Here is an 18869-nt window from a genome sequence, read left to right on the forward strand (position 1 = left end):
ATTGGAGAAAAGCTCTGGATGCTGCATTACAGGCTGGAGACAGTAGGAGATTTTCTGATGACAGCACTGGGGAGACTGGGAATATTCCAATATCTAGTGCAGCCTCAGAGTTTACTTAAGATGACGCTGTCGTGTTTCTCCAGGTGCCTCCTTGTCTCTTCTCAAAGACTCACCTGCACAGGACAGGAGCTATACCCTGGTTCAGAAGCATGGATCAACCAACATCTGCTCAGCTAGGCTCTTCTTGCCTGTCGCCAGGCAAAGTAAGGAGCCTGTCCCCTTTCCTGCTGTGTCCCTGGTGCATGCATCCCCATGTATGTCGCCCCGTGCCTGCTACAGGTCACAGCTGTGTAGAGAAGAGTAAAAGAAAAGTGTGTATTTAGAGGCAATTCTTCTCCTCATGTTTCTCTAGTTTCCAGCAACAGAGTTTAGGGTGTCCGGTGTCAGCAGGTTTGTTCGGCACATTACGGTCTCTGCCCCAAATATGCGTGTCCTCTCTGCTCATGACTTCTTCACGTCCCATGACAGAGTTCCCCATCTGACGTGCTTGTGGTGTGGGAAAGCACTGACTTTAGTTTATTAAAATCTGATGCTGGATGAATTGCCCCCTTATACCCCCATATCAGCTTCTCTGGGCTGTGTTGGCTGGTGAGCTCAGATCTTGTACTTGTGATTCAGGGTTTAAATCAGACAAAGAGAGGGAGACAAAATATGTACACACACCTAGAAGATGAGTTGGATGGCCTCTCTCATTTTTCCTGTTAACACTTATTGCCCTAAATGTCTTAGAAAATATATATTTTTTTAAATATAAATGTCTTAGAAAATATTTTTAAAATATATATATATATAAAATATATATATATATATATATAAAACACAAAATAAAGACATAGGGGATGTACAGATCATTGCATCAGTAGAAATATTTTCCTGGGAAACAAAGTCAGTGGTAAACAGTATATTGCAGAGCTACACAACAACAGCTGGAATGAACCCTAAGTATTTGTTGTTTATTTTTTACATGTTATATAGGTCATATATCTCGTCTAATGATGATGTGCATCTCACCATCTGCATATGGTGCTGGCTCTGCTGGACTGGAGAAAGGTTTCCTTTTGAGGTCTGAACAGATAGTGGGAACACAGGAGTCCATGCTTGGGCTGGGCAAACTGTTACTCAGAAATTAGTCTCTGGTGAGATTTGTAGGAGTGCTGAAAGAGTGTCCTTCATGTATAACTGTGTGGTTTCTTCTGGCGTCTCCCAGGACGCAGTCCAGAAATATGACCAAGAGGTGTGCTCAGAGCAGGGGATGCAGGTTCAAGTCTCAGCTCATCCAGGGATTCCCTGTGTCAAGATGGATAAACCACTTAACCTAGACTGGGCTTCAATCTAGAAATGGGATTGTACCGACCAGCCCTTGGGGATCCTAGAAGTGACTGGGAGGCACATGGTGACAGCAAATGCTCTTTTCCCCCTTCAGAGACATCATTAAGCAAGTATCTACAAAGCTTCCTGAGCTTCAGAGGCTGAAATCTTGAAGTTAGCTGGATGCATAAGTGCATCAGGACCTAATTGCTGCCAAGTCCAGGTGTCAGGGGGAAACAAGTGTTGTACAAAGCCCCGGCATTTTAGAATCCCTATCCAGTGGCATTAACCCCACATCAATCTACTTAGGCCTTCCAGGAGCTAAGGAAAGCTGGGTATCTTCCCTGAATTGCCTTCCAAATGCAGCAAAGCCCCTATTCCTAACCTCACAACAATGTGAAGTACGACACCAGGCTCCAGAGCTGAGTCTCTTTCCCATCCCCACTAGCCAACTTGGTGGTTGGTGACATCCACCCTTCATGCCTCAGTTTCCCCTGCTTCCAAATGAGAGGAAATCCCCCTGGCGTGTCTTTTTGCTTTGAAGACTAAAGATGTGGTCTAGGAGTCAAACATAATGTTACAGAGCAGAGAAGGGGAACATTGAGCTGTGAACAACACATGGGGGGTTGAACAAGTCTTGTAGTGTGGTGACGAGCAGTTGGGTTTAGTGTGATGACTTCAGCCAGGCGGTGGGGTTTCTGGAAGCAAACTATTTCCAGTAGATCTGATATGTTTGTATACTTCAAGGCAGAGAGCAGCAGCTGCTGAGCATGTCGGCCTGTGCTGCAGCTCTGTGAACTCCCAAGCTCAGGCTTGCAGTGATAGGTATGTTGGTGCCATTCATAACAAACAGATTGGTTGCAATTACAAGAGGTTCCACAGGTGCTGGAGTGGCCGAGATGCAAGGGATCCTTCTGTAAACTGATCCTGGTTCCTTAAAGCTCCCCTGCTACTACAGTAACACCACTGCTCACTTATTCAGAGGTGATGGGTGCCCCTGATCCCATCTACCAACCCCTCTTCCTCCTGTGGGAACCATGGGGTCTCCATCCCTCCCTGTGAACAACCCTTTGTAAATGGCCTTTACTGTTTCTCATTTGCTTTTCTGCTTGATCTCAATCCTCAGTGCAGGAGCCAGTCCTGGGCTCCTCTTGGCTATCAGAGGAAAGCAATCCCCATAGGATGGGCTTGTGGACCCTTGTCCTGGTGAAGACATGGTGAATTTTCACTTGTTCCAGTTTGTACCCAAGGTCAGACTGCACAAGTGTTAGCACACTTACTGGCTTGGTTTGATCTCATGCGTGCTGGGGCTCTCCAAGACAACATCCAAGCAGCATCTGAAGTGGCCCAGGCCACGGACTGCTCCCACAAGCAAGTCAGGTTCAACTATTCTCTTCAGCAAAGTCCAAGAGTAAATGTGGGTGCAACCACAAACATGGGACCAACCCGTTCCTGGGTTTGTTTCAGAGCATAGATATGTTCTGAAAGTTAAAATATCTAATTTTCAGGACTAGGTATTGCATCATTTGAATGCTTTCACTGAAACTCATCTACTTTCCAAAACCTTCCCGCAGGTATGTATGTACCTACATAAGCAAAAAACACTTTTCCCACCAAACTGTGGTCACTGTGTATGCACTAGGCTCCTGGGCTTTGGCAAACCTGTGCAAATTCATCTTTGCATTTGGCAGCTCCAGGGCTGGGGCCAAGCTCCTTTCCATGTGCCATGTAAATACTATTCACCGTGTATTTACATTGAACACGGTGCCCCTGTACATTAGCATTGAAAACAAAATAGTCAGCCCCATCACGAGCATCACTCTGAGGGATGGCAGCACATTGCAAACATCATGTAAGTAATTTGTTCAACATTGGTGATAATAAGCTACATAGAGCAATAAGAACATAAACACAGACAGGGCTTTGTGTGAGTGTGTGTGTGTATATTTTTTTCTGCTCCTTTTTTTTTTTCTTTTTTTTTTTTTTTCTAAAGGAACCTCTGAGGGGAAAAAAAAAAAAAAAAAAAGACATGAATGATTCATAGATGCAAGGGGGGAAAAAGACGGAGAGAGAGAGAGAGGGAGAGAAAGAGAGAGAGAGAGATTAAGAGAGAGGAGCTTCAAAGTGACTGGAGCCGATTTGAAGTCCTGAGCGTTCCTGTGCTGGGTAGGCCAGCAATTCACCAGAGAGGCCCCGTCAAGCTCCCTCCACCCTGGCCTCATCCCTGCTGCTGCCTCCTCCTCCTCGTCTCCTGCAAACACAGCCTCCAAATCACAAGTTCAAAGTTCACCATCACCTAATGATGTGAAGGCCTCCCAGACCCTCTGTGAGTGGCATCTGTTTATAGGCATGGCCCTTCCCTGGTGGTTTAGACTGGCTTAAAATAAAAAAAACAAAAAACCAAAAAAAACCCCACCAACCCAGAGGAGGAGGAGGAAGAGGAGAATGAGATGCAGGGCTCCTTTTTTTTTTTTTTTTTAAAAAAAAAAGATAAAAAATCTACTGGTGGTGAAGTGCCTTTGATTCTGAATATTAAAAAAGCCCATTAGATTTAAATGTAATGAGAATATTAACAGTACTGCCTTGATTTGTATTCACTGGCTACTGCGGATATACTTTGGAAGTAGGAAAGAAAAATACAGCTCATGCCTAGACAGAAGCTGTCACCCTCGGTAGGGAGCAATGAGCCCCAGTGCCCAAGTGGTGGAGGGAGCAGGAGGGGGTGCAGGAGATGGAGGGACCAATTTGGATCTCGCGATCCGGCTGTCAGAGGGATGGGGACTGGCAAAACTGAAGGCGTCACCACTAGCACAGTTAAAACTCAATATTATTTTGCAGGGAAATTCAGACATTTCAAAACTTGGTTTTGCTGTGATCGGAAAAGGGAATTCCTTGTCCGTGGAGTATGAGTCCTGAAACAATTTATTTCTTTTCTGTTTTGTTTAAAGTGCAATTAGAATTTTGTTCCTTCAGTTTAGTGTTATAATTAAACTGAATGCATGTGCTGTTGTGATAAATCTGCAGGAGAAATGAGTGATGTCTATAGAACAAGTCCTGTAAGACCCGTTACTGGTTATGTGTCACAAAATAAATGACACAATAACAAATGGCTAATACTCTAATTAACATGACATGCTCACTTTATTTTATTAATCAAAGCCAGTAACATTCACTGGCCTAATGAAACAGTTTAATACTTCCAAAAGAGAGAAAGAGATAAGGGCTCAGTACTAATTAGGGTAACAGTTGATTTTAGAAGGGATGTCTGAAATTTTTGCCTGGTTAAAATAAGGATATCAGAGGCTGCAAATGTTCCAATTTGTAAAATGAAAAGAACAGAAAATAAAATCAGATGCTTTAAAATAATGCTAAAAACAGAACAAGTAACATCGTTGGCCATCATATCATAATATGTCATGACATGTCATTAGGACTAACAAGTAAAGAGGTATGCACTGCTCCAGCAGAAGCATAAAGAAATGCTATTGAACATTATTGAAATAATGCTGTCACAAGTAGTAGGACAAAGTTAATATTTCATTTCCAAGTGAAATTTTGGGGGTTTCTAAATTATTTTTAGGAAGTGAAATATTCTAAACCCGGTGGAAATCAAAATCAAATGATTTTGCAAATATGTTTCAGTTTTGACTTGGGCTTTTTTAGAAGGAAAACCTCAATGCTGAGGTTTTCTAAGAGCCCAGGTCCCAACAGAGAGCTGAAAAGATATTGAAACTTGTAATGAATAGCTGCAGTGTAGGCAATGATGAGCTATTTAGAGACATCCATTGAAACAAAAAGTGCTGACCAAACACAGAAAGGAGGAGGCACAAAGCAAAGAGAACTTTGTGCAGGAGTTTCTCTTAAGACTGGGCTAAGGAAATAAGAGTTTGACTAAGGCAGGACCAAAGGGGGAAATCCTCTCTTCTGAGCACGTCATTGCTCAGACCTGGATTGCTCTGTGGCTTCCCTTTCCTCCAAGCATCCTCCCCTTCTTCCTCCTTGCTCAAGTTACCATCTATAAGGGAAAATGTAAATGAAGAGTTTGATGTCTATTAGAGCAGGTGACATGGTGATCACTCCTTGACACAAGGTCTGCTAAACCTTCCAAAGACCACCTATGACCAAGAGCTTGGCTCTCTGTCCCAGACTGATCGAAGTTTGAAGCAGTAACTTGAGGCTTCTTAACCTCTGAGAGTGCTTTGGCTTGAACCAGATGCTCTTTGCCTGTGCTGAAGAGCTGGGACCTGAAAACTGGTGAGTTATTGCTCTGGACACCTCCACAATGCTTTCTACAACACCAAGGAGTAAGTGATTTATGGGGATCTGGGACTGCAGTTGTACAGCAACATAGTCCTCCATGCAGATGTCCCTATACTTTTCTTGTCTATACCAGGAGGAAAGGATGGGCACAAATCCTGCCTCAGCAGAAAGATCCGGAGAAAATCCAGCTGTTTGCAAGTTATGGTGCAAGTCCTGACCTACGCTGTGAAAGACCATGGCTGAATGAAACTGCAGAGGTAACAGGACAGGGTGCTGTTCAGCCTCTCCTTCTCAGTAACACGTAGCAGATGCTGTATCAGACAGTGGTAATGGAGGCCGAGGGAGAGGATAGAATTATCATGCCTCAAACCTTCCATGATCTCAGTGGGTAGGAACAGCTCTTAAATCTGACCCAGGAACTATAGATTCACCTAATTCTGGTGGCAGATGTAGGTCAGAGGAAACCCTGGAGATAACAATATTTTGCTTTTCAACAGAACAGATATAAACTGGATAGCTGCACAATGGGTGTCCCTTGCTGGGAAGCTGTGGGAGGTGCTAGTCATCATGTCTCAAAAAATGAAGAAAATAGGGGTTATAGTGGGCTCAAAGCAGTTGAGCTCAACATAGTTTTAAAGCAGCAAACACTGCCTTGAACAGTTCCAGGTTTTCAACGACAGTTCTTAAATCAATGTCAGTTAACAGAGGGGCAAAGTAAGAATAATACAGCAACAGCACCAGGTCTGGATGCTTTGAGACACGTAAACTGTGATGCCTTGCTCAACCTGTTGTCCCAAGACCTGGCTTCTCTTGTTCACTTTTTGGCATATCAGGCCTGGACAAACACTTTTTCCTTGCCTGCCTGGCTGTGAACTTCACCCAACCTGCCAGCTAGGCTTCCTGTGAAACACTCAGACACTCACAAGAGTCACTCAGTTCAGGCAGGTCATGAATTATCCTAACATCAAAATATTCCAGTTCCTTGGGTATTCAAGAGGGAGGACTTAGGGCTGAATTCTGGCCATCTGCAGTGACCTTTGGTGGTGTGCCTGAATCTCTGACTAAGTAGCAGACCAGGACAGCAGATGGTCTGAAACTTTCCTTGTCCTCATAAACTGAGAAGTTCAAGGGCATGGACTAAACATGACCCTTTTCTCCATTGTATTGGAAGTCCCTTGATAACGTCATCTCTGTGTGACAAACAATGAATAAGAACTGATGTAAAAATGATTGTATCGACTCCCAAATCCTCTTCTCGCTACCAAAGTTTGAACTGAAGTTACATCCTTTTAGCAAAGGCTAGTGAAGCTCTTGAAGTGATTGAATTTAATGACGCTCGGCCAGCTGGTGCTAGCAGAGAGTCTAGGCGGGTATGTTGCCACTGCAGACTGTAATGTGATTTCCCCCAGAGGAAAATTCCCGTTACAATGCACAGACACACAAGGAAGCACAATTAACTTCATTGGAGGAGCCTTAAGCCTGCTTTCCTTGAGTGTTGTGTAATTAAAACCTCAGTCTTGTTAATACATTAGTGAGATGTTTGCATATAATTCATCAAATGTTTATGAAAATGCGTAACAAATAATCCTGACAAACAAGTTGCTTAATTGAGATAAGAGATGGGAAGCCTTGTGAATTTTTAATAAAAAGGGGGAAAGAAAGCATGCTACATTAATCAGATGAAGTTATCTCATTCAATATTTTCAAGTGACTTCTCTGGTGCACATTTTATTTAACATATTACACAAAAGGAATATCTTGATCCCCCAGTGAAATCTGCATAGAAAACTCTCTCTTGCTACAAACATACCATTGGTTTGAGGCATTCTCTCAGCTGTTGATCAAAATCTTATTTTTTTGTTCTTGACAGATAACAACTTTAAAACCTGCCTGGGATTTTTACTTTCTGTAGCTGGATGAGGAACAACTAATGCCAGACAATGCCTGTGTGTCTTTCTCCAAGTGAGTATTTAACTCTGTCATATAGCATCAGCGATGACGTCAATACACATAACTCAGTGGCTAACTTAGCTTTGTTTCCAGCTGACCTTAGACCACATAGAAGCAATGGCAGGCAGAGAGCCTTTCTCTTACTTCCGCTATAATAATTGTCTGCTCCTTTTTACCTCTTTTCACCCGGGCTAGATCTCAGGGTGGTTTATCTCACGTCTCATGAGATATCTGAAAATTAGACATACAAGTCCAAGCTAGACATCCCAGGCTGGTGGAGAGAAGTGGGACTCTCATAGCCTGCCTTAGATGCCTAGCTTTTGACTGGGACAGGCAATGAGCTGCAAGTCATATTTTTCTCTCTACTCATTATAAAGGAGGACAGGGAGGGAGAAAGGAACAGCTCAGATTTAAATGCTTCGCATCCAGATGTTTCAGTGAGGACACAGGTGTTCTACCATGACCATCTCCGCTTGGAACAAGAGGCTGTGAGTCCGTACCTATTGCAGATCTGCCTATCAGTCTAAGAAATCTCCACCAGTGAGTTAGGTGTCAGTGTGTGCCATGGGCAGAGGTAATCTGAACCTAGATGAACATGTTTTGTTTCCCCCACCTCCTCATAATCACATTGGGATCATACAAACATTTAAACATGAATTAGTGAGAGGAAGAAATTGTTCAAATGTGAAATGTTGAAAGGTCAACCTGAACTTTCTAATCATTGATTTGGTTTAAGTTTTGTAAGTAATATAATGATAGACAGGAAAAAGAGTAAGGCTTGGGAATGGATAAAAGAGTGGAAGAGAAGGAAAGAATGGATGGAAAAGAAGGGCTTGGTGAAGGGAGAGGTAGAGATTTGCAGCTGGTGTTAATAAAAGGCACCTATGTCTGGGGAGAATAGAGGAGTAAACTTGCACACTAAGCCATCAAGTCTGGATTAGAGCACCAGCACATTGTCTTGCTTTGGTTTCCCTGGCAGACCCTCACATCTCCCACACAGTCCTGCTCTAGTCCCCGTTCCTGGTTGCAGCCACCCAACACGCCGCACACCATGTGGGCTCTTCTCTAGCTAGAAGCAGGCAGGGGTAAGCTGCAATTAGGAGCTGGAGGTGAAAATTGCTCAGGCCCAAGAAAGCTCACCCTAGCACACTTGATTGCCCTCCCAAAGTGCTCACACAGAGCAAGCCAGTGATGAAGAAACATAGACTACATAGTTTAAAAAGCTCCTAGCCCAGAGTCAGCATTTCTGCCCTGACCTGCCTCATGTATTATTTAGCGCAGGACTTGTTGATGTGCACTTATATTTTTCTCCCAGAGGAGTTGATGATCTTCCTTCCCCTGAATGGCCTCACTGCTCTCTCCCTGAACAGACACCGCGATCGGTGGACTGTGGACAGAGCGGAGCTGGGCTGGTGCTCACCAGTGGGGAGTTAAGGATGTGAGGTTACAGGATGGACGTCACGGCCATGGCTGGCACTGGCAATGGTAGGGGAAGGACTGGGGGCAGGTACAGGAGAAGGGTCTTTTGGAGAAAAAGAAGTGGGAGAAGTGAAGTTGGAAGTGAGTGGTGTTAATGAAATATTCAGCAGTGGTGGGCCTAGACGCATTGCCGAAATTGCAGAAGCAGAAATGATTAATATTTAACAGGGTAAGCTGCCACTTGGCTGCTTTCTGCACATAGATTCCACCCCCACATACACAGACACCCCCTTCATCCTTTTTCCCACCCTCCTCTGCCTCCCCCAAACTCCTTCCTCCACCGTGCTTTGCTGGCTCAAGCCAAAGGCTCCCACCGCTGTGGTGTGGCTGGGGGGAGGTTCCCAGGCCCCTCCATGAGGTCTGCCCAAGGGAGGACAGGTCCAAGAGTTGCCTGCTGGGAAAAGCACCAGGAGGCGGGGGAAGGTAGTTGAGAGAAAGCACATCATTTATTTTTCATGGGGATGGGAGAGCAGGTTGTCCTATTTAGTCACATTAGATGCTCTGTTAACACAACAGGAAGAAAAAAAATAAAAAGAAAGGATGAATAAATGCTTGTAGATGAAGAAGGCTGTTCTCTGGGAAAATAGGGACTGGTCTTTCAGGGGGTTAAGTGTTTTGGCTCCAGATGAGTATCCCTTGGGGTGTCCCATGTAGATGATGGACAGCTAAGAAGTGAGGGAGTGTACGAGGCTCTTCATCAACTGGTTTGGTGCAGGTGAAATGGCCCAAAGTGTGGGCTGATGTTTGGGATATTCCCACCCACCCTTCCGCCTGCTGTTACTGTGCTCACCGAGCTGACTATGGTCTCCATGGGTCAAGATTTTTTAAGATTGGTTTTCTTCCATCCTCTGCCTTCTGCTATGCTTTTAAGTAGATGCTCTTTGATCTAGGAGTCATCTGAGCACTAGGGATTTGTGATGTTCTTGGTACAGATAGGTCTTAGCCCATTTATGCAACTTCAAGGTGGTAAATCAACACAAATAAATAACAAGAAGATGTGAAATCCAGTTACCCATTGGAATCACTAATACAAAAATGACCTAGAGAAGACCAATGTCTGATGGTACACTGGGAACTTGAAAAGATGAGCCAAACCTGACCTCAGCCTACATCTGTACAGCTGAGATTTCTGAGAGGGGATTCATGTCCCAACCACATGGGTTTCGAAGATGCACACAGTGGGTAAGTATGCATCTGTCATGGGATCAGTGTGTGAACTACATACAAATTACGGCTAATTTGAGAGCAAGGTGTGTGCGGGAAAGCTGGTCTAATCCATCTCTGTCCATGAAATCAGAGAGGGAGGTTCCCACTAGTCAGGAAAACTGAAGGTTTCAGTGCAGTTTTAAAAGCTGATTAAATCTAAACAAGGGTGTGAGGAAAATACATGTAAATCTTTTATTTCCCCCCACATCTTGCTTTGTATTTCAGATGTTGGCAACTCCTGTCCACTGAAATACCAAGCTTGAAACATTCTGCTTGGCTTCAGTTCCTGGGCCAGTTTTCAGGTGTTTAAACGAATTAATTAAGCAGCAGCCTCTAGCCCATTGCCTTCACCCTCTCTCAGAGCAGAATCATCCTGAAGGATCTCTGCTGGCTTCAGTGAAATGACTGACTTTTTCCAGTCTGCATCTCAGCATGTGACCCAAAGAGGAACATGAAGGATACCCTGGAGATCCTGCTAGAGACTGAAAAATGGAAGGACCTTGCAAGGGTGGTTCGTATCTTAGAGGGTCAGAATCAACTTCCAACCAGAAAGGAAACCTCAGGTAACATAGCTCCTCAGTTAAATATATAATTTAAAGCAGGGGAGTCAGGACTGTTGAGCACATAGGATGTGATGGCCATTTGCTGGCAGAGTCTGGAGCTGCCATTTTGCCTTAGATGGGTTTTAAAAGCTGTGTGTCCCTCATTCTATGTTTGCATCCCAGAGCTCATCCTACACTGGCCACATATCTGTGACAGATGAACAGTCCCAGGAAACCCCCCCAAAAATAAAGAGTCATGTTGGGCTGTGAAATGTACCACTCACACAGTGCAAGTCAGCTACCTGCCTCTGCCAGATTCTTGTCATATATAATCAGGGTGGCAGGAGCAGAAAAACCCTCCCGCTCATCTCTTCGGCAGCTGCTGCCATGTCATGACAAGGGTTAATCGGGACAGATGTAAAATGTGAAAACCGGATGCGGGCAAAAGCTGGACCGTCTGTGGCAGGAGGAGGAACCCCTGTCGAAAGTCCCAGAACTAGTGAGAACAGACGACTTGATTTCTATTGTGTAAGTGGGGATTTGTCCGTGATGGTATAGTAACAACTAGAATTAGAAAGGAATAAAGAGTGAATTCTTCCTTCATCCCAAGTGTGTTCCCTCCAGGGCAAAGGTCAAGTGCATTGTGTGGCAGTGTTTGGATTCAGAATAAAATAAGTGACAAGGGCGAAAACCTAGGGCATGCACAGGGACTGAATAAAGAGGAGTGTGAGCTAGACACCAGAAACCACTCTCTCACCCTAGGGGTCATTAACATGTGCAATAGGTGACCTCATGACATGGCACAGGGGCAATAGAGACACTAATGTGAGTCATTTAAATGCTGATTTGAGTATATTCAGATATTGATAAAAGCATATTTCTGAGCATAGCTATTGGTAAAGTGGCCACCTCCTCTGGTAAAATGGAAACAGTATCCCTTGCTTGTATAGTTTGCTGGAATTTATTCTCATCTATGTTCTCTATTTCTCCATGGAAAAGGGGGCTTTGTTGGTGTCTCTCTACACATTGTCTACCCACCCATATGGATTCCACAAGAAGAGTCCACTCATGTCCTGGAGCAAATGCTCTTGTGGAGGGAAGGGGTTCAGCATAAAGCGTGAAACGCTAACGGAGATGGAGTTTGTCCACAGCTTTTGTCGAGAGAGAACTTAGTAACTCAATAAAATTCTGTCAAATGATGCTAGGTGAAGAAAGTTTGTCCTTTGCTGTGAGGCTGGATCAAACCTAAACCATATCCAGCTAAAAGTCTGTCTTACCTGTTCTTCAGTGTCTCCCACAGATGACGTGTGCCCAGTTTGGTTCAGTGCTGGCTGATTTGCCCTTTATGTGATGTGCAGCTTGATAATACCAGCATAAGGCACTGCACTGCACAGACTTTGCTTTCCTTGGCTAAGGAGGGAGTGAGATAGCTTCTCATCATACAAATGGAAACATTTATGGAGGAGGTGCAGGGAGATGCAGTTTAAGCCACGAGAGTTTCAGGCTTCCCTACAGACAAAGTCATGGGAGCTTTGTAGTGGTGCAAGTCCTTATGGCACATCCACTATTCAGCATCTTCAAGTGTGTGCAACTGGGGTCTCAGGTGCCAGCTTATGGCCTTCTGAAGCAAATTGGCTGAACCTCACTTCATCTGAAGTGAATTCTCCATCGGGACATGACCTTCACATGACCTGTTTCAGCAGGAACAGGGGGAGGGACTCAGCCCCATGCCCTGAAGAAGGTCCCTCTGCCAGAAAAATGTGCGCCCTGGCTGAGTTGAAGGCTAGCCACAGAAATCTGAACTTTGTAAGTGTGCTTTTGAGTAATTTTTATCTTTGCAAACATTCCTGCAAGAAGCATACTTACTCACTGAGGAAGGACTACAGTCTGAGCCTAGCCCTTGAGATACCTGAATATCTACCCAGCAGAGGCTCTGAATACCCCAAATACCTTCCTTCTAGTTAATGAGATATTAGAGACTCCAATCACACAATGCAAATCCGTTGGAGAACAGTCTTCATTTATCTAGTGGCTCAGAAGACCGTTTGCTCACTTTGAAGGCGTCATCACCTCCTTTTTAGTGTCTTCCCAGGGTGAAACACTTGTCCTGCATGTAGCTTGAGTACTAAAGAAAGCCTTACCTTGTGCTCACCAAGAAGGTGACTGACTGGAGGAGAATATTTTGGTGTTATGGTGGGTACAAAAGCAAATGTTTTCTGTCCTATCCTGAGTCTTAGCTTCAGGCAAATTTTTACTACCATAAAACAGTGTAGGAACTTCTCTAGTATCCCATTGTGGCTTCAGGCTTGGCTCTAAAGAGTTGCTTAGACTATTGATTGATTTAATTGATTTATTTGTTAATCAAGAGCTTCTCTGGGGTCCTATCATCTCTTTCTCAACTAAACTTCAGATAACCTTTATTAGAGCTCAGGCTCTTTGGGGCTGGCCAATAGTAAAGGTGGGTTTGAGCCACAGGCTCATGTCTGAAGTGGGATCTGGGTTTGGGATTTTAATTCAGAGTTATTCCATGCTGTGATACAGATATTCTCAGAAAATTTGAGATGTTCTTTGGAGATATACATTCAAAGCGGTGGAAATCTTATGGGGGTTAATGATGTAAGATAGTTTCACCCATCTGCTTCAAAGCTGCATGAATACTAGATGTCAAGGCTGCGAGTCTGGATCTAAACAGTATCACAACTCTTAAACTAAACCTCATCCAAATTCATCATCCTTCCTTTTGATTACTTCCTTAGTTTTTTCATTTAGGTTTCTTGTCTGTAATGCCATTGATTCCCTTTGAGACTGTTCAGTAACCAACACCTCACTGCGGCAGGGAAGCCAAAATTCTGCTCAGCAGGTTCTCCTTTCTGACAGGGATGAAATGCAGCCCCAAAGGGATGGGATATGTCTTGATACTTGCCCTTGTATCAAGATTTTATCATGGCATATTGAAGGAGGCTTCTTGGAGACCTTGGCAGAGAGAAACCACAGGCAAAGGCTAAGAAGAATTGCCGTATTAACTCCCCTGGCCGCAGCAAAGGTGCTGCAGGGTGAAATGTTTGGAAACAATTGATGTGCTCTTATACCAACATGACCTTTGAGAGTGCCAGGCCTGTAACTCAAGCATTAATAATGGATTACCAAAATCAACCAGCTGCAAGGGAACCACTTCTCCCTGGTTAGATAATTCTCATCTCTGAGAAGAAGAGCTATTGATTTTGATACTGATTCCTTCCTCCCCAGTGAAAGGGCTACACCCCACCATCACTGCCTGTGACAGTGAGCTCTCTCCAGACCTGCACACACTGTACACATCAGCCATGTTACTCTGCTCCAACAATAGAGACAGCCCTCCAGTACAACTGAGACTGCCAGTGAAAGCTGTGTGCACTTTTATTTTCTCACCAGAAGATTCAGTCAGCTTTGCAATTCAGCACTGGTTTCTCGTGAGACTGCAACAAGTAATGTCTCTGCGCACCGTGAACCTAGCTAGACCCACATTGACTTTGCACAAGGGGTATGGATGAATATCAGCTTTGATCTTCCATGTGCATGCAAGCTGGTTTGTGCAAACACCCTCACACATACACATCTTTGCTTCGCTATCTTCATCTATTCTGCTCTCCCGACTCCCTGGTTGAGTTTTACCACGTGCACGTGCACTTGCTGGTGTTGAGAAGGGGCTCTGGGTATGACTATCTTTATGTCCTGCTTGAGCTACAATCCCTGGTGGTGCTGGAGGGAGGGAGAGGAGAATGCTTTGAGCTTGTTCATGATATGGAAGACTTATATTCATGGACTGCACTGAAATTTTGTGTCCATTTGGTTTTGGGTCAGCCTGAAACAGAAATCATTTGCAAGTTTGCAGCGCCTATAAATAGAACACTTAATCTGTTTTCCAAAGAAAAAAGATGTTTGCAATCATACAATTTTGCGTGTGCATCTACCACTTGTCTTTCCACCCAGTGACACTTGAACTCATTGGCCAGCTTTAACCACGTTTAGCTGTGGTTGATAAATGTGGTCTGAAAAGATACGATGAAATAAAGCAATCGGATGTAACACCAAAACCCTACTAACAGCCTGAGAGAGGGCAAGCCTGCAGCACGTGTTCAACCTTAATGAGGCACTGAAGAATGCACATGGGAGAAGAAAGCCTCTCGGAAAGCCCTGGGTGTGGGGCATCTTCTAGTCTGAGTTCACACTGCTCCAGACATCAGAGAATCCAACTACAAGAGGCAAACCTGCGGGGAATTGGGCTTCATTAGTTCCTCTGCTTGCGGAGTAACTTGTTTTCTTGGAGCACCTTTCATCTCTTAGCAGGCATGAGCTTTGGAAACAAAGGGCTGGATTCATGACAGGATTTAGGGTGCTGTTACAAAATGGTGGGAGCAAGGGTCCTCTTTTACCTGACAGCCCTGCTGGAAGCTGGCAAGGACAGGATCTGAGACACGGCTGTGGGGATGGGTGCTGGGCCCTCAGGCTAGGCAAGGGAGGAGACACTCAGGCTGGTTGGGAAGGGGTGTCTTGTGAATCTTAGCCCAAGAAATATAAACCCTCTTTTTTAACAGAAATGCTAAAATGAGACATTTGGGTAGTTTGAGTCTTGCTCATGGAAATAAATGAGTTTAAATGAATAGCCAAAATAACTCCGTGGTGCAAATGGGAAGAAACCCCTGAAATCTGCAAGTTTAGAGCATAAAAATTATTTCTGGAAAATACAAAGAAACAAAAAAACTCTGAACCCCAAACTCCAACCTCTTACCTGCTACAGTAATCTGCAGACTGCTTGCCTCCTGGTCTTCTTGTCCTCCACGGACATGTCTTCAGAGCAAAAATCAGCTCTATGGAAATTCATTAGGAAGCTTTATAATGAAGTTACTGAAAATTTACCATAAAGTAGAAAAAATGCAGCCCAAAATTCTACAATCTACAAAACCCTGACCTAACCTGACTCCAGTACCTCCATGGGAGTGTCCAGTAAACATTCACCCAAACAGCCACGAGCTACTGGCTCACCACAAGGCTGGCTGCTTACCATTTAACAGCATGCTGATTTTCAGAAAGCTAATATGTGAAATCCTTGTTAGAGTCAGCTGGTAAGATAGGAAATCCAATCATTTTATACTGGTCAGCAAGTGGGCATTGCTGAGCCTATGGGTTAGTCAATAATTGGCTTTAATTAAGTAAAAGTTGTTTCATTACTATCACTTTAAATGGATACTCTGCAAAATCTGCCTGGGGGAATCTCAGGGTTAGGAAAGCCTTACAGTATATATTACTGCAATATAACTGAATAGGGGCTGAGATACCAGCAGGATGAGCACAGGAGACAAAAAAAGCAGAACACAGCCTCATTAGCTGCTCTGGACTTGAAGGAACAAGAGCATTAGCTTAACCCAAATCTGAGTAAGTCAAAAAAAATTTTTTGAAGGCAAAAACGTGGTCTGTGAAAATCTTATGGCTAAAAGCAGTTCCCACTGACTGTGTCTGTTATCCACCTTATTTCCCTTTGTGGGTCCTGCAGCTGCTGGAAATGTGGCCAAACCATGCCGTTCACACGGACTCTGGATCCCACATGCCTTGTTGCACCCCTGAGTTTCCTCTCGATCCATGGTCTGAGGGAGGTATTTCCAGGGTGCACTCTGGAGCTCCCCCGGGGCATGGGGCACAACACAGATAGCAAGTACTCCTGGGGACTGAAGCTGGGCATCTCGTGTTGCCCAGAGCTCCGAAGGCAGCTCTTCTCCCCTGATGGTCAGTGACCTCAGCTTTCCACCTGAAATATGGGACATTTGAGGAGTCACAATGTTTTGGGCATAAATACCTTCTTTTTGAGACCTCAGGACTTGATCTGTTAAAATTGAGTGGCCTTTCTGAGTCTTTAAGTTTTGAAAGGCATTTAAAATATCCAATTGGTCTGGCTTTACCTCCTTGTAAACTGGCTATTCCTGTATTGAGCCAGCTCCTGACAGGATCCCCTGCAGCAATTTGAATTGGGGAATAGTAAAAACCCCAACCAACCTCTTTTTGTTTTTGTTACCCCAAGTATTTATGTCCTAAAACTATGAGCATAAAAAGTCTTCTTTTCACCAAGAAATGGATGCAGTTTCCTGGTTTTCTCTAGGCTGGGACATGGCTATCACACTGGATAGCTGCACTACACCCAAGATCTGCTGCCTTGCTTTGGAAAGTGTTGAGCTGGGAAATGCCTTTTCTTCTAGATCAAGTCCAAGAGTTTAGATCTTGTCAAACACTGCCAAGCTGAAGTGTGCTCTGGGATTCCATCAAACCACATATCTGCCATGCATGTCGGGGTTTCATCCATGGCATTTTTTTCTCTCCACAAGATGCAGAATGGACCTGTGTGTCTCTGCAGCTGAAAAGCCAAGGGCTGGAGGGAGGGACACTGTCCTTGAACTGTTGTCCTGTAACCCTATGCACCCACAGGGACGTGCTGAGGACTCATTTCTGTATTTCTGTAGGCAACATCTTTTCGTTTCAGGCTCTGTTTCTTTTCAGATCCAAGTGGTAAAGGCTACATAATCTTCACACCGCTACTTTTGTTTTAAAGTGTGTTGGCATCCCCTTCTTCAGTATTTGCTGCGACAGTCCAGGAGCGGAAGGCTTCTGATTAACACATTGTGCACGTAACGTGACATGTTGCCCCATTTTAATATGCTCTTTTATCAGGTCACGCAGTCCCTTTGAAAGTTCTTTGCATATTTCCAGAGCACAATATCTGCAAACAATTCCCGCATCCTCCCTTCTCAGTCATTTACACACATGTTGACAATCTAAATACTACATCACCTGATCCCCAGCAAGTTTATCTTTTGACTTGTGTTTTCTTGAACTAAAAGCAAAACAAAGCAAAACAAGAAGCTTCCACAATGAGACTCCTGCCCTGGAAACCACGACCAACCAAAATGATAAATCTGGCCTCTCCTCCTTCATGAACTGACTTTCACTTGCCTGAAGCAGGTTGGTGCTGGGGTGATGTTCACCCTAATTTGCATTAAAGTAAATAATTGAAATTTTTGCTTCAACCATTTTATTTAGTGCATTTTTTAAAATATGACTTAAAAATTAACAAATCAAGTTGCTTTATTCCCAAGTGAGAATTTGCATACAACAAAATAACAAAATGTAAATAACAATACGAGTAGTTATTGGGGTAAATATATGCATCACCCAAGGATGGCCATGGCTACAGAACTGCCCTGCCCTTGAGGAGGAGATTTCTGCATTTTCATCTCTACGCACTGTAGATTGATGCCTTTGGCATTTTGTCAAGTAAGGACCAACCTCACTGAATCCTGTGAACCAAGGAATTTGTTGTTTATTTGTTAAAATTGTGCTTCAGCTAAGCACAAACTGTTGGACTCAGTTCAGGAGCATCCTGATGAAACCCCATGGTTTGTGGTGCAGAAAAGACTGATGTATCTTCCAATGCCTTGGAAGTCCAGATTTTTGTTACAATCAATGGAAAAAGAACAGTCCCTCTGACAGGTGTTTTCTTCCATCTGTCTCACACTTCAAATTCAGGGTGAGTGAATCAGCTTTGGGCAGCACTGCTGTCCCTCTCCACCAGTTGCAAATGGATGCTTAGACTCAGATGCCTTAATTTTGGATGGGTGAAGCTGTGTGAGGTATATTTTGCCTGTGAGGCTCTGGGAAAGGCCTCTGGCCTGCAGTGTCAGTGTTAGAATTGAGTAGGAAGATGCCTGGTGACACCAAGTTGCTCAATCTATCCCACCAGATGTTCTGCCAGCAGGAGAAGGCAAGTTGCTCACTCCTGGCCATCCTGACTGCAGAAGCAGCCTAGACACCTGTGCGCTGGTCAGAACAAGAAGTTTGGGTTATTGTCCTAAGTCAGATCCAGAAGGTCCCCCAATTCTTCCCTTCAGTTATCTGTGAAGTTCAACCATTTCTCACATCAATCCCCTTTAACCACCTGTAAAACCCAGATATCCCTCACAACACTGGCTTTTTTTCTGTCATCTTCTGACACATCTGGTGATTCCTTCTGTGAAGACCGGTAGTTTGAGCTCCAGCCAG

General features: G+C 44.2%; 1 long non-coding RNA gene across 4 annotated transcripts in view; it reads left to right on the forward strand.

Moving 5' to 3' along the window:
- LOC113479931 overlaps nucleotides 1-18869 on the forward strand; it is a 66790-nt gene that overhangs the window by 46589 nt on the left and 1332 nt on the right. For 3 of the 4 annotated variants that reach the window (XR_003398381.1, XR_003398380.1, XR_003398382.1), the window contains 2 exons: nucleotides 7499-7590; nucleotides 10489-11991. This is a non-coding gene — a long non-coding RNA (uncharacterized LOC113479931). Of the gene's footprint in view, nucleotides 1-7498; nucleotides 7591-10488; nucleotides 11992-18869 lie in introns of those variants that run through there. The other variant, XR_003398383.1, reaches the window with a different exon arrangement.

This window comes from Athene cunicularia (assembly GCF_003259725.1).
Source record: "Athene cunicularia isolate RWA chromosome 4 unlocalized genomic scaffold, athCun1 chr4_part3, whole genome shotgun sequence".
NCBI lineage: Eukaryota > Metazoa > Chordata > Aves > Strigiformes > Strigidae > Athene > Athene cunicularia.